The 13,711-nt window shown below is 41.0% G+C and overlaps 1 protein-coding gene across 3 annotated transcripts in view; it reads right to left on the bottom strand.

Annotated features, from left to right (window-relative positions):
• The window catches only part of GIGYF2 (GRB10 interacting GYF protein 2), a 149,387-nt gene extending 136,203 nt beyond the window's left edge, over nucleotides 1–13,184 (bottom strand). For all 3 annotated transcript variants that reach the window (XM_044241863.1, XM_044241864.1, XM_044241865.1), the window contains exons 1-2: nucleotides 13,098–13,184; nucleotides 7,669–7,734 (exon numbers count right to left, since the gene is read on the bottom strand). The gene's annotated coding sequence lies outside the window, so the exon portion shown is untranslated. The remainder of the gene's footprint in view (nucleotides 1–7,668; nucleotides 7,735–13,097) is intronic.
• Nucleotides 13,185–13,711: the final 527 nt, after the last annotated feature.

Here is a 13,711-nt window from a genome sequence, read left to right as displayed (position 1 = left end):
AGCTCAGGTCATGATCCCAGTGTCCTGGGATCGAGTCCCACATCAGGCTCCTTGCTCCACGGGGAGCCTGCTTCTTCCTCTGACTCTGCCTGCCACTCTGTCTGCCTGTGCTCGTTCTCTCTCTCTGAAAAATAAATAAATAAAATCTTTAAAAATAATAATAAGATCTTAAAAAAATAAAATTTTTGATAAAATTTAAAACTAAGGAAAAATGTCTAGAACTATGCTATCTTACATAGCACCTTTTCACTGCAGGTGGCTATATTTAAAATTAGTAAAATTTAATTCAGCTCCTCAAGGGGTAAGAGAAAAGAGTGACTTTATAGTGGACAAACCTGACAAGAAATCAAAGTCAACCATACATCAAGGTAACATTAACAGTGATAAATCACACTGATAGTATGTGCCTTTAAATGACTCAATGAAAATGTACTTATGGGGCACCTGGGTGGCTCAGTGGGTAAAGCCTCTCCCTACAGCTCAGGTTATGATCTCAGGGTTCTAGGATCAAGCCCCACATCAAGCTCTCTGCTCAGCAGGGAGCTGGCTTCCCCCTCTCTCTCTGCCTGCCTCCCCTTCTTTCTCTGCCTGCCTCTCTGCCTACTTGTGATATCTCTCTCTCTGTCAAATAAATAAAATATTTTTTAAAAATAAAATAAAAATAAAGATTTTATTTATTTGTCAGAAAGAGAGAGAGAGGTAGGGACAAGCAAGGGGGAAGGCCAGAGAAGAGGGAGAAGCAGGCTAAGGAATTTGATGTGGGACTCGATCCCAGGATGCTGGGATCATGACCTGAGCCAAAGACAGATGCTTAACCAACTGAGCCACCCAGACATCCCTAAATACTTACAAATAAAATAAAGACTATCATTTTTTTAAAAAAAGACTACTATAAAAATAAGGTAATAACTCAAGCGTTTTGTGAACTTAAAAAAATGCAACTTTGTTCCTCAATCACACTAACCACATTTCAGGTGCTCAAAAGTCGTAAGCAGCTAATGTCTACAAGTATGTGATAGTACAGATTTACAGAACATTGCCATCATAGCAGAAAGTTTTTAAGACAGCGCTGACATAGAAGACTGATTTTATAAGACTACTAAAGAGAACTATTTTATAACTAATCACAACTTATGAACAAATCGTATCTATCCAGCACAAAAAACCTCACTGAAATCTAAAAAAAACTTCAATGATATGTTTACTCCAGTTTCTATTTCAAACTATTACTTATTTTTCTAATGCTTTAAAAAACAAAAACTAGGGGCGCCTGAGTGGCTCAGTGGGTTAGGCCTCTGCCTTCGGCTCAGGTCATGATCTCAGGTTCCTGGGATAGAGCCCCGAGTCAGGCTCTCTGCCTGGCGGGGAGCCTGCTTCCCCCACTCTCTCTGCCTGCCCCTCTGCTTACTTGTGCTCTCTGTCAAATAAATTAAAAAATAATAATAATAACAAATAAAAATAAACCCTATGTATCATATGTAAATAGGACATTGAAAACTGTTCCATTTCCAAGAGTACCAATTCAAGGTAAAGTCTTCTGAAACTCTTTCAAGGTATTCATGATGTTTGGGCGCCTGGGTGGCTCAGTGGGTTAAGCCACTGCCTTCGGCTCAGGTCATGATCTCAGGGTCCTGGGATCGAGTCCCACATCGGGCTCTCTGCTCGGCAGGGAGCCTGCTTCCTCCTCTCTCTCTCTCTGCCTGCCTCTCTGCCTACTTGTGATATCTCTCTGTCAAATAAATAAATAAAATCTTTAAAAAAAAAAAAAAAACACTATTATTTTAACAATACTAAGATGTTATTTGCACTTTTCAGTGCTGGCACTGCACTGATCATGCAAAGCAGTCAAAGAGAAAATGACACCCAGACCCCAGTATTTAGCAGGTATTTTTTCAAAAATGAACAAATTGACACTGTCACTTCAAAAACAAAACAAAAACAAAAAATACTGTACTTGTTGCCAATAATAAAATTTGAGCTTTCAAGCAAAATCGGAATTTTGGAAAACTATTCACCACCATGAGTTTGATGGATTTTCCAGTACTGAAGACTTTCCCAATAATTAAAGGCTTTCCTGATGGGTAATGATTTATATGAATGCATTTTTTGATACTGTGTTATATAAAATATTCCTTTAAGGTGGGAAACAGACCAATGCTTTTTAATGTAACAAAATATAAAAGGTGCATTGATAGAATTCAAATTTCATGTTGCAACTAACCTTTAAAAACTACCACCTGTCCAATTTTGGTGTACAAAGAGTATCTGCAATTACTGGAAAAGGTCCTAAAATATTCCCCCCTTTTCCAACTAAATACATATTTCTGTGAGGATGAATGTCCTTCCTATACTTCAACCAAAGTAATGAACAGCAACTGACTAAACACAGAAGCAGATACAAGAATTCAGCTGCCTTCCCTGAAGACATAAAAGCATTTTGCGAGAAGTTTGTAAAGCCATGATACTCTTTTCACCAAACTTAAAAATATTTTAGAAAATGGGTGTTTTGGGGATGCCTGAGTGGCTCAGTCGGTTATGATCCCAGGTCATGATCCCAGCACCCCGGGGATAAGAGTCCCACATCAGTGGGTATTATAGAGGGCACGGCTTGCATGGAGCACTGGGTGTGGTGAAAAAATAATGAATAATGTTTTTCTGAAAATAAATAAATTGGGGAAAAAAAAAAAAAAGAGTCCCACATCAGGCTCTTAGCTCGAAGGGAGCCTGCTTCTCCCTTTGCCTGCCACTCTGCCTATGTGCGCGCGCGCTCTCTCTCTCTCTCTCTCTCTCTGATAAGTAAATAAATAAATACTTTTTTTAAAAATGGGTGTTTTTCATTAAAAATATATTTATAGGGGCACCTGGGTAGCTCAGTTAAGCGCCTGCCTTCGGCTTGGGTTATGATCCCAGGGTCCTGCGATAGAGCTAGAGCCCCACACTGGGCTCCCTGCTAGGCAGGAAGCCTGCTTCTCCCTCTGCCTCTACGCCCTGCTTGGGTTCCCTCTCTCGCTGTATCTCCCTCTGTCAAATAAATAAATAAAATCTTTATATTTATGTTAACATGTAACGAAATGACCGTTACTTTTAAATGAAGAAATCATTTTAAATTTTTCAACATAATACAGACACACAAAACTAAAGTCAAAAGCTCTTTCGGGTACTCTACCTTTTAAAAGGATAAAGGAGGGGCGCCTGGGTGGCTCAGTGAATTAAAGCCTCTGCCTTCGGCTTAGGTCTGATCTAAGGGTCCTGGGATCGAGTCCCGCATCGGGCTCTCTGCTCAGCAGGGAGCCTGCTTCCTCCTCTCTCTATCTGCCTGCCTCTCTGCCTACTTATGATCTCTGTCAAATAAATAAATAAAATCTTTTTTAAAATAAAAAAATAAAATAAAAAATAAAAGGATAAAGAAGACCTAAGAGCAAGAAGTTGAGAATCCCTATCTCAGAGAAAAAAAAAAAAAAAGACAAAAGAAATACATAAATTAACTTAGGACCAACATACATATCCTGAAAAGCATTATCAAGGGGCATAAAATACCACTGACAACAAGAACACCAACATTCAAAATGCAACACTTACTTAAAAAGTATCTAGGTCTCAAAAATATATCCCCCCCAAAAAAATAAAAATAAATGTATCTTTTCCAAGGACAGAGAGACTTTTCACATTTTGAAATTTACTTATATCATTTTCTGATTGACTCTGCCACTGGGCTATAAGCCCCATGAAGATAGGTCCTTGTGTGTTTTGCTCACCACTATGGCTAGCCCAGGACTCATCACAAAGCAGCTATTCAAATATTTGTTGGCTGGAGAACAAAACAAAAAAGACTTACAAAGAAAATCGCTGATGTCTCTATTCAGATTACAAAGATGAAATTTTATAATCAAAATGTACCTATTTACATAGCAATAACAATCATAAAAGCTACCATCTATTGAGAGCCCATTTACTAGGTGCCAGGCATTACACAGGGCATTTAGACTCTTAACTCACAACCACGAGAGGATATACTTTACAGGTAATGGAAATAAGCCTACAAGAGGTTACCTTATTTACCTCAAGTTACAAGTAATAATTAACAGAAAAGTAAACCTACATTTCACTGCCCTTTTTAAGATTTTATTTATTTATTTGACAGAGAGAGACAGCAAGAGAGGGAACAGAAGCAGGAGGAGTGGGAGTGAGAGAAAGCAGGCTTCCCGCTGAGCAGGGACCAGGATGCGGGGTTTTGATGTGGGGCTTGATCCCAGGCACCTGGGATCATTATGGTAGTTGAAGGCAGATGTTAATGACTGAGCCACCCAGGTGTCCCCATAACACTGCTTTAAAAGGTCACAAACTTTTAACTAAGTAATGATACAGTGCTCGATACTGCTTGATTACATTTTCCTTTTTCCTCTATTTCCAAGTTTCAGAGGAATTAATTTTGTGGAAGTCACTTTTTCTCCTTTTCCCAATCTCCCACTCTGTTCCACTATTCTTCCACTTCTAACCCTCTGCATCACTCAATTAAGCAATATAGTAAGGCCTCTGGGTAGGGAAGACAACAGATCCTCCTAAAATACTATCAGAAACTTCATTAACAATGGCGGAGGGACCCCTGGGATGGCTCAGTCCCTTAAGCGTCTGCCTCTGGCTCAGGTCATGATCCCAGGATTCTGGGATGGAGAGAGTCCCGTATAGGGCTTCCTGCTCAGCAGGGAGCCAATTTCTCCTTCTGCATGCCACTCCCCCTGCTTGTACAGGCTCTCTCTTTCTCTTTGTCAAATAAATAAAATCTTAAAAAAAAAATGGTAGAAATAGTTTCAAAGACTAAATAATAGTGTCAGATTACAAAACATAAATTAAAGCTCTCTGACCCACTGATCTACAGGATGGCCTCATATCCAGTCCCTCAACTGACCATGGTTTGGACGGTATCACCTCAATTCTCAAGAAGCTAATCATGAGAGCCCCTGGATGTGACCATGCCTTCAAGGCCTGAGCCATGATTTACCAATTAGAAAGTTCCAGGACAGTACCTCTGCCAATTCCTGTCAGTAACCACAACCAAAGAACCAATACAGAAGAGACCAGAGTCCCCAAGACTTTCTCCAGGGCCAGGACAACTTGAATAAAAGAAGCTTTGTTCCCAAAGAACATACTGGCCACGATATCACAGTAAGAAGAAAAGCTGTTAACTGTCATTCTCTCCATAGCTTCTGAACAATATGTAAACATTTCTAGTTTTTCCCCTTTTGGTGAAAGAACAAAATTAGCAACTGGTAAACTATTCCGGAAAAAATTACACCACCACAAACATTACCACGTCATTTGATAATCTCTTCAACAAGCCAATGTTTTTCAGAGAGGGATCCCCAGAGCCTGTGGAAGTTTTACACAGATTGTGTGGCAATCTTTTTAAACTGCACAAAGCCTTAACTCAATTAGCCTGAATATACCTTACCTCAAAATCCAAATTAAAGAAAACATACAATATAAGAGAAGACTATTCTACCTTAAAAATGAACTCAGCTGCAATCTGCTAAAGAAACCCTGGCTGAAAAAAAGTATCAGAGGAAGTCACATCCGTGGCCTGTCATTGAATACATACTCTATAATACATAACTTTTATTAGTAATCCCTAGGCTTTGCATCAAAAATCTCAATATACCTGGGCGCCTGGGTAGCTCAGTGGGTTAAGCCACTGCCTTCGGCTCAGGTCATGATCTCAGGGTCCTGGGATCAAGTCCTGCATCGGGCTCTCTACTCAGCAGGGAGCCTGCTTCCTCCTCTCTTTCTGCCTGCCTCTCTGCCTACTTGTGATCTCTCTCTGTCAAATAAATAAATAAAATCTTTAAAAAAAAAAAAAACTCAATATACCAACACACCAACAAGATTTAAGTCATAAAAAAAAATTAGATATCACCAAGTACATACAAGCTATAAACAAAAATAAACAGGGCTTCAAAATGCTCCATTAAAAAAAACTTCAGTATTACCTAGTAATTCTGGAATACAAAAACACGTCAATACAAAAGTTTATACTATATCTCATTGATTCTTTCTCAACAGTGAAAAATCCCTGCTATAATTCAAATAATGTGAATACATATTCACATGTAGGAAGGCCCACCCTTGGGCACCTGGATGGCTTAGACAGTTGGGCATCTGCCTTACACTCAGGTCATGATCCTAGGGTCCTGGGATCAAGCCCCGCATCGGGCTCCCTGATCATCGGGGAGTCTGCTTCTCCCTCTCCCTCTGCTGTTCCCCCTGCTTGTGCTCTCTCTCTCTCTCTCAAATAAACAAATGGAATCAAGGAAAGAAGGAAAGAAGGAAGGAAGGAAGGAAGGAAAAAAGGAAAGAAAGAAAGAAAGACCCAGTCTTCAAACTCTCCATGGCTTCCTAATACTCCAGGGTGCTTAATACTATAAAAAGTACCCAGAAATTAAAATTTATAAAAGTGATCAATAAAAAATAATCAATGAGGGCGCCTGGGTGGCTCAGTGGGTTAAGCCGCTGCCTTCGGCTCAGGTCATGATCTCAGGGTCCTGGGATCGAGTCCCACATCGGGCTCTCTGCTCAGCAGGGGGCCTGCTTCTCTGCCTGCCTCTCTGTCTACTGTGATCTCTCTCTGTCAAATAAATAAATAAAATCTTTAAAAATAAAAAATAAAAAATAAAAAATAAAAAATAATCAATGAATTTTTCCAAAAACCAAGTCTCTCACTTTCTTATGTTCATTTGCTAAACTTTTATCACAAACACTCCTCTGAACCCCCTAAATCAAGAACATTTGTTAAAATATTGCACTAGAAAGTTCAAACAAGAATGCTCAGTGAGACCTACTGGGCCTCACTGACCAAAAGATAAGCATATACTTTAACTCTTCAGGACATATTAACTGAAACTGCCAACCTAACTACAGGAAATTTTTCTAGGAAAGGAAAAACATCCAGAAGGTTCTGTGGGCTTCTACCTAGAAGAGCCAGCACTACAACTTCTCTGAGACCTGCATCCACTCATAGAAGTGAGATTTTTCAACTACATTTGCATCTCTAGACTCCAACCCTAAGGCCATACTAACTGGACCAATGACAGAGAACTGAACAAACTTCAACCAATCAAGTTTTCTCTCCCAGGAATCTGAAACATGGGCAATGAGCTAGTAACCAGCTGGCTAGTGGCACTAAAGCTTGAGTTCATATGTGGCTCCAGGAATAAAGTGGTGATTTTCTTCCCATGTGTTAAAGCAGAAAAAGGCCAGTTTGTGAAAAGACAATTAAAGCAGGCTAAAAAGAGACAAGAGAGGACAATGACTAGCCAGCAGAGAGTTAAGTACTATCCAGACTGTCTTGGCTCCTGAATGTTTTCCAGTTTCTGGTTTGTGTCCTTCATGAAAGCCAACAGTCCTTTTTCCTGACCCCAAAGCATTCTTTTTCCTGTTTCACACCATCAGAAAATCATTACAACAGTTTAAGACAAAAATTCCATACCAGGATCAATGCAGAAAGGGCATGATTATTCTTACGGTTCATAAAAAAATCTGAGCAGTACCTGAGAAGTTGTTTTTATCACTATCTATAACCTCAGGAAAATACATAGGGCAAAAACCCCTGAAATGTTAAATGCAAAAATTATGTTTATATAAGCCCTCAGCTCTGTGCTTCCCTTCAACACTCACCTGTTCAAAAGTTCTGCTGGTTCACAGCAGGAGGTGTGAGCAGATTTTGTTCAGGTCCTTTTAACACTGTAAATAACAAAAGTATTAAAATAATTGACCCAAGAATCAATCTCTTAGAAAACTATAAGAACATAATTTCTTATCATGAGTAGTTTTACAGAAAAAGTTCCAAACCTGGTTATAATATTAGAATCAACGTTATGTGCTTATAAACTGCCACTTTCATTTTTAAAGGGTTTCTCTCAGTAGCTCTGGAATGGGACTAAAAAACACGTTTTTAACAAAAGTTCTAAGTGATTCAGATGAAGCTAACAAATGAGGGTTTAGGAAATACAGGGTTTAGGAAAGTGATGACTTAGGGTTTTCATTCAAAACCACATTACAGGGCTTTGGTATTAATTTTTAAGCATACCTGATAGAAAAAAATGACAGCCAACAACACAGTAATACAGGATGTATCCTATGCAAATAATCAGGGACCCCAAGAAATATAACCACTGCCAAAATGCCCAAGGAGGAAAGCTCCAGGTGTACTTTCCGATGCAAAAATCACAACTTCTTCTGAGGCTCTACTGAGACAGCATCTTAAAAATCCACAGGACATTGATATTTCAAGTGACAAGGAGTGGACTGAAACAGTAGCTTCAAGTGGTTTCTCAGATAAAATCAAATAATGCTTTGAATGCTGCTATGAGTCAAAAAACAATAATTACAAATTAAAGTTGATAATTTTATTAACAGCAAAAAAGCACTGTAAGCCAAGTCTGCCTTTTGATTTAATTTTTCAAAAACAGCAGCCATGTTATTATAATGTCCAAAAGGTCAATCAACTTCATGCACTTAAGTCTATTCTTATAAGGGCAGGCAAAGGAAAAGAGGGGAAGAACTAAGTAATAAAGTTCTCTAGGCCTAACTCAAGAGAACAAGCTCAAGAGTATCCCCCATTACACATATAAATTAAGTTCAAGTTCTTTGTAGTTAATGAAACTCTGTGGTTAACAAGAAAATATAATATTGTGTACTTTAATTACTTGAAGCAGATAGGTACATAACAGATTGAAAATATTTTTATAAACTTAATTGTGGCCACTTAAGGGAGGTTTTTCAAACCTCCTCCATCTCCTCCCTCAACCTCACACAAAAAATTATGAGCAATTCAGGGTGCCTGGCTGGCTCAGTTGGTAGAACATACTGTGACTCTTGATCTTGGGATCATGAGTTCAAGCCCCAAGTTGGGCACAGAGCTTACTTAAAAATATATACACACTCGGGGCACCTGGGTGGCTTAGTCGGTTAAGCATCTGCCTTCAGCCCGGGTCATGATCTCAGGGTCCTGGGATCAAGCCCCACATCAGGCTCCCTGCTCGGTGGGGAGCCTGCTTCTCCCTCTTCCACTCCTCCTACTTGTGTTCCCTCTCTCTGTGTGTGTCTCTCTCTGTCAAATAAATAAATAAAATCTTTAAAATATATATATATATATATATATATATATGTGTGTGTGTGCGTGCGCATATATATATTCATATATGTGTGTGTGTATATACACATATACATGGGCAATTCAACAAAGGTATCATTCTGCATTCCTGTATAATTAATTAATCTACTATATTTCTCAGTCGCCTTCATAAAAAATGAAAAAATGCTAATCAGGTCAAGAAATATTAGGACTCTGTAAGTAAGCTTGCCTATGGAGTGAAAATCTACTTATATTTTTTAAAATGTAGCTTTTCAAGACATTAAAAATGAGTGAAGGGCGCCTGGGTGGCTCAGTGGGTTAAGCCGCTGCCTTCGGCTCAGGTCATGATCTCAGGGTTCTGGGATCGAGTCCCACATCGGGCTCTCTGCTCAGCAGGGAGCCTGCTTCCTCATCTCTCTCTCTCTGCCTGCCTCTCTGCCTACTTATGATCTCTCTCTGTCAAATAAATAAATAAAATCTTTAAAAAAAAAAAAAAAAAGAGTGAAAATCCTAGAACTTGATCACCATAAAATCCTAGGAGGGTTAAAAGGGGAAAAAAAGGTTTGGGTTCAGAGTTTTACAACGATGACCAAATAATGTTAAGGCAATTCAAACTGCTAAAGGAAAATGGACACTTAACTTGCCTCTAAGATACCCGGATTAACACCAACATAGGCTGTAGATTCAACCTAATGAGACTGGTCCCACTATAATCTATAAGAAATAGAATAAAACATAAAGTACTGAAAATTTAATTAGCAAGAGATAATGGAGAACTACAAATCAAGTCAGTCTTTGAAAATTGCACAAATCAAAGATCTTTTTTAGAATGACAAGGGTAAAAGGGACAGGAATAATCTTTTCATCCAAAGGTGCTCCCAGACAACAATCACTATCAGCAGTGTCATCTTCAGTGTGAAAGTCAACACATACACACACACACAAAAAGACACATGAAGTATGAAAATGCAGAGTCATGAGAATGAATGAGCTGATACGACATCAAAGAATACGGAAATGTCATTTCAAAAATTCAACGAAGGAGCAAGAAGGAAAAAGGCAATTCGTTAAGATACCACTTCTTCCCTATCACTGCTATGTCTCCTTTTAGACAAGGAGCTCTACTCACACCCTGAAGCTGTAATTCCTCTCTTCTCATGAGTTTCAAGCAAGCTATGACAAATTATTTTTCATATATGCAACTTGACTCACCAGCAAAAGCATTTCAAAACCAAGATATTAAATTCCTCAGGTGAATTAAAACAAAAGAAAACATTTTTGAAAGCTCAGTAATAAGCATATGGAGATAAGCTAGAGGGGAATCGGAAAAAAATTTCTTTCCATAGAAAAAAGCCTATTAGGTATCAAAGAATTGGAGAACGAATCTGAAAAGTAAAAGTGAAGAAATAACTCAGCACAAAAAGTTCTACAGATGTAAAATGTTACAAAAGACATACAAACAAATTAGTGAAAGAGACCCTGAGAAATTTAAACTAGGCTGGACAGAACAGAATTAAGAGAAATTCTCAATTCTTATTAATCAGATTAAGAACAATGTGAATTAATTTGATGATTCAATCATTCTTCCAGGTTATATTTCTTAATGATGTGTCTAAACTTCAAAGCAAATTAATTTCCCTACATTTTCAAATATTCAGAAGTATTCCAAAGAGTCCCTTCTTTGAAAACAATTCTTTTGGGCAGTTTATCATCCATCTCATTTAAAAAGTTTAACAAAGATATTTCATGACAATTTTCTGAGATATGTTATATGAGCAGCCCGAATTTTTCCAAACTGGGGTGGAGTGTGTGTCATACAGAAAGAAGAGGATCTGGGCATACTGGCCTAAATCTCCAGAATCTGATCTCCCTTTCTAACAGTCATAAGAGGTGCAGAAAAAATTTCTAAGTCCCTGACTAAATAACTGAATAACCCCTCTCATCTTAGCTCCCATGAGTAGGGTACACATATTCTACTAGCCTCCCTCAACCTTGTGCCTCTCTGGTCAAGCTAGCCTCCATATTTTTCCCAGCACCTGACCTGCTCCCACCTCAGTTTTTGCCTCAGTATCTTTGCCCTAGCTTTCCTAGCCTGGAGCATTCCTTCTCCATATAGCTACAGGAATAGCTCCTTAACCAGTATCAGGTCCTTCCTCAAACATAAGCTTCTCTATACAACCTTCCCAGAGCACTCTACTTAAAATTAACACCACCACCCCCAAATTAACCCCCAAATCCCTATAATCTTATTCCCCTGTCTCATTTTTTTCCCCACATCATTTACCACAACACTATATATTTCACCTAAGGTTTTACTTGTGTAGAAATCAGTTCCACTGAGAAAGGAATTTTTGGTCTGTTTTGCTCCCAGCACCCAACCGTGTAATAGTTTCAACAGCTGTCACATAAATGAATACATAAATGAATGAATGAATGCATGGAAGTACATAGTCCCTTCTGCATCCTCAGCCTCGAACTCTAAAACGCTCTGTCAAGTATAGATAAGGTGTAAAACCATTTCTTTTCCTATAAATCACCACCATTACCAGTGTACTTCTTGGTGTTAAATGTAAAGAAGAACTGTGTGACATTTTTCCAGATACCCGCAACTTCTAAATTTTTTTCCTGGTGTCCTCTACTGATGTCAACATCTGATGCAACAGAAAAGTACATATTCCATCCAGCTTGAGCACTCCAAAATCTGGTACACTAATTGGTAAAACACATAAAATCATCAATGAATGACAGAACACATTTATGCTCTAACCAAAATGGACAAACTCTGTAAGGCTAGAACTGCAAATATTAGATGGATGAAACAATGTACCAAAACGAAAGACAAGAGAAAATTGTCTTAAATCTAAGAAGTCATTAGATTCTAAAAAGGAAACACTACAGGAGAGAATGTCTTCCCTGAACATAATACTGGGAATCCAAACCGCCTAAAATTCAAGATACGGAACACTGGGTAAGAAACTTGTTCACAGGTTTTCACCCCATCCTCAATTTCTTCTAAGTTTAATTGGAATACTTACCTTCCTTACAGAGAAACTAGGTGTGCTTAAGTGCTCTGACTTTAAGGAAAAGGAAAAAAAAAAAACACAGAGCTACATAAATGCAGATCAACGTTATTGCTTCCCAAACACGATCATACAAGCTGCTTCTTTCATACACCCTTCTGTGGTCGAAAACATAAATCTGATTTATGTTTCAGTCACAGAACTGAAGTATTCAAAGTGCTTCGTGGGAAACTGCTGATACGTAAAGACTAATGTCCATTTCAACCTGACGTGAATGTTCGGGTTCCAAAGCTGCCTCGGGCTCGACTTTCCCGACCTCGGTCCCAGGTTCAGATCATGACTCCACCTTGTCTCAGGCCTGGTCCAGACCCAGTCCTTTCGCCACGGAAGGAGTCTCCCCAGTGCAGACGCTCGGTCAGGAAGGCAAAGGCGCACCTCCCGGAGGCCAGGTGTGGGGAGGAGGGCCGGCCGAAGCAGCTGTCCGGCCCAAACAGCTGTTACCCCGGACACCCCCGGCTGCGCGGGTGGCCGGCCCAAGAAGCAGGTAGCAGAAGGCAAACCCTCTGGCCCTGAGCAAATCGGCCTGACACTGCCCACCCCATCACCCTCTTCCCCTCCTCGACTCCCCCTGCGATGCCAACGGGCTCTGGAGGAGGGGGCTCCCCGGCTCGGCGGCCGAGACGCGCCCGGGCCCGGCGTGTCCCCCGCCAGGCAGGAGGATCCCTCCGGCCCCGCACCTGACCTGTCCCCTCGCCTGACGCCCGAGCCGACCGCGGCCGCTGCCGGGGCGGCCTGTGGGTGTCCATGCGGCTGGGCCGGGTCAGGCCGGAGCGGCTAGGACGCGAGCGCAGGTGGGAGGCCCTGGCGGCTCCGTGTGGGGTGGCGGGAGACCGCGGAGTTGGGGCGCGGAGCGGAGCCGGGCAAGGGAGTAAGACGGAGTGGCTGATTACCTGCGGTCCGGGACAGGGAGTCTCTCAGAACCCAAGTCAGTCCTCAGCCTCAACAACACAAGATGGCCGACACGTCGCCACGCACATCACGTGATAGCGCGCCCGCTCCGTCACGCCCCTTGCTCCGCCCCCGCCCCGCCTCGCCTCCCTACCCGCTCTTCCAGCCTCCCACGACATCCTTCCTTTCCGCTGCCTTCCGCCCCTATTTCCCCGGACACGCCCCTACCCGAGCCCCGGATGCCAGGCTGGGAGGGGGCGGGGCCGCGGCAGGGCGCAGGCGCCTATGGTCCCTGGGATGGGGCTCCCTGCCTGCCCTTGAGTTGAGTAGAGTTGGTGTCCAGAGTTGGACTCCGGTCAGACGCCCTGTGACTCACCGTCCTATGCACCCAATCCAGATCCCTTTCGCTGTTCAAAAAGCTCTTCATCAATTACGAGCTGATCTTCAACACTAGAACTTTTTCACAGCTTTTTCACCCAGCATTTTCCTGCCCGTTTACCATCCTAGGGAAAAGAGGGAAACGACGAAAGCTGAAATTGAAAGCAGTGTCTCTACTTGTTAACGGTTCTGGTAGAACTGGGATCTCATTCTAGAGTCTTGAAATAGGACAGCTGAG

This window comes from Neovison vison, chromosome 3, assembly GCF_020171115.1.
Source record: "Neovison vison isolate M4711 chromosome 3, ASM_NN_V1, whole genome shotgun sequence".
Classification (NCBI taxonomy): domain Eukaryota; kingdom Metazoa; phylum Chordata; class Mammalia; order Carnivora; family Mustelidae; genus Neogale; species Neogale vison.
This window is presented reverse-complemented; position numbering and strand designations above follow the sequence as displayed.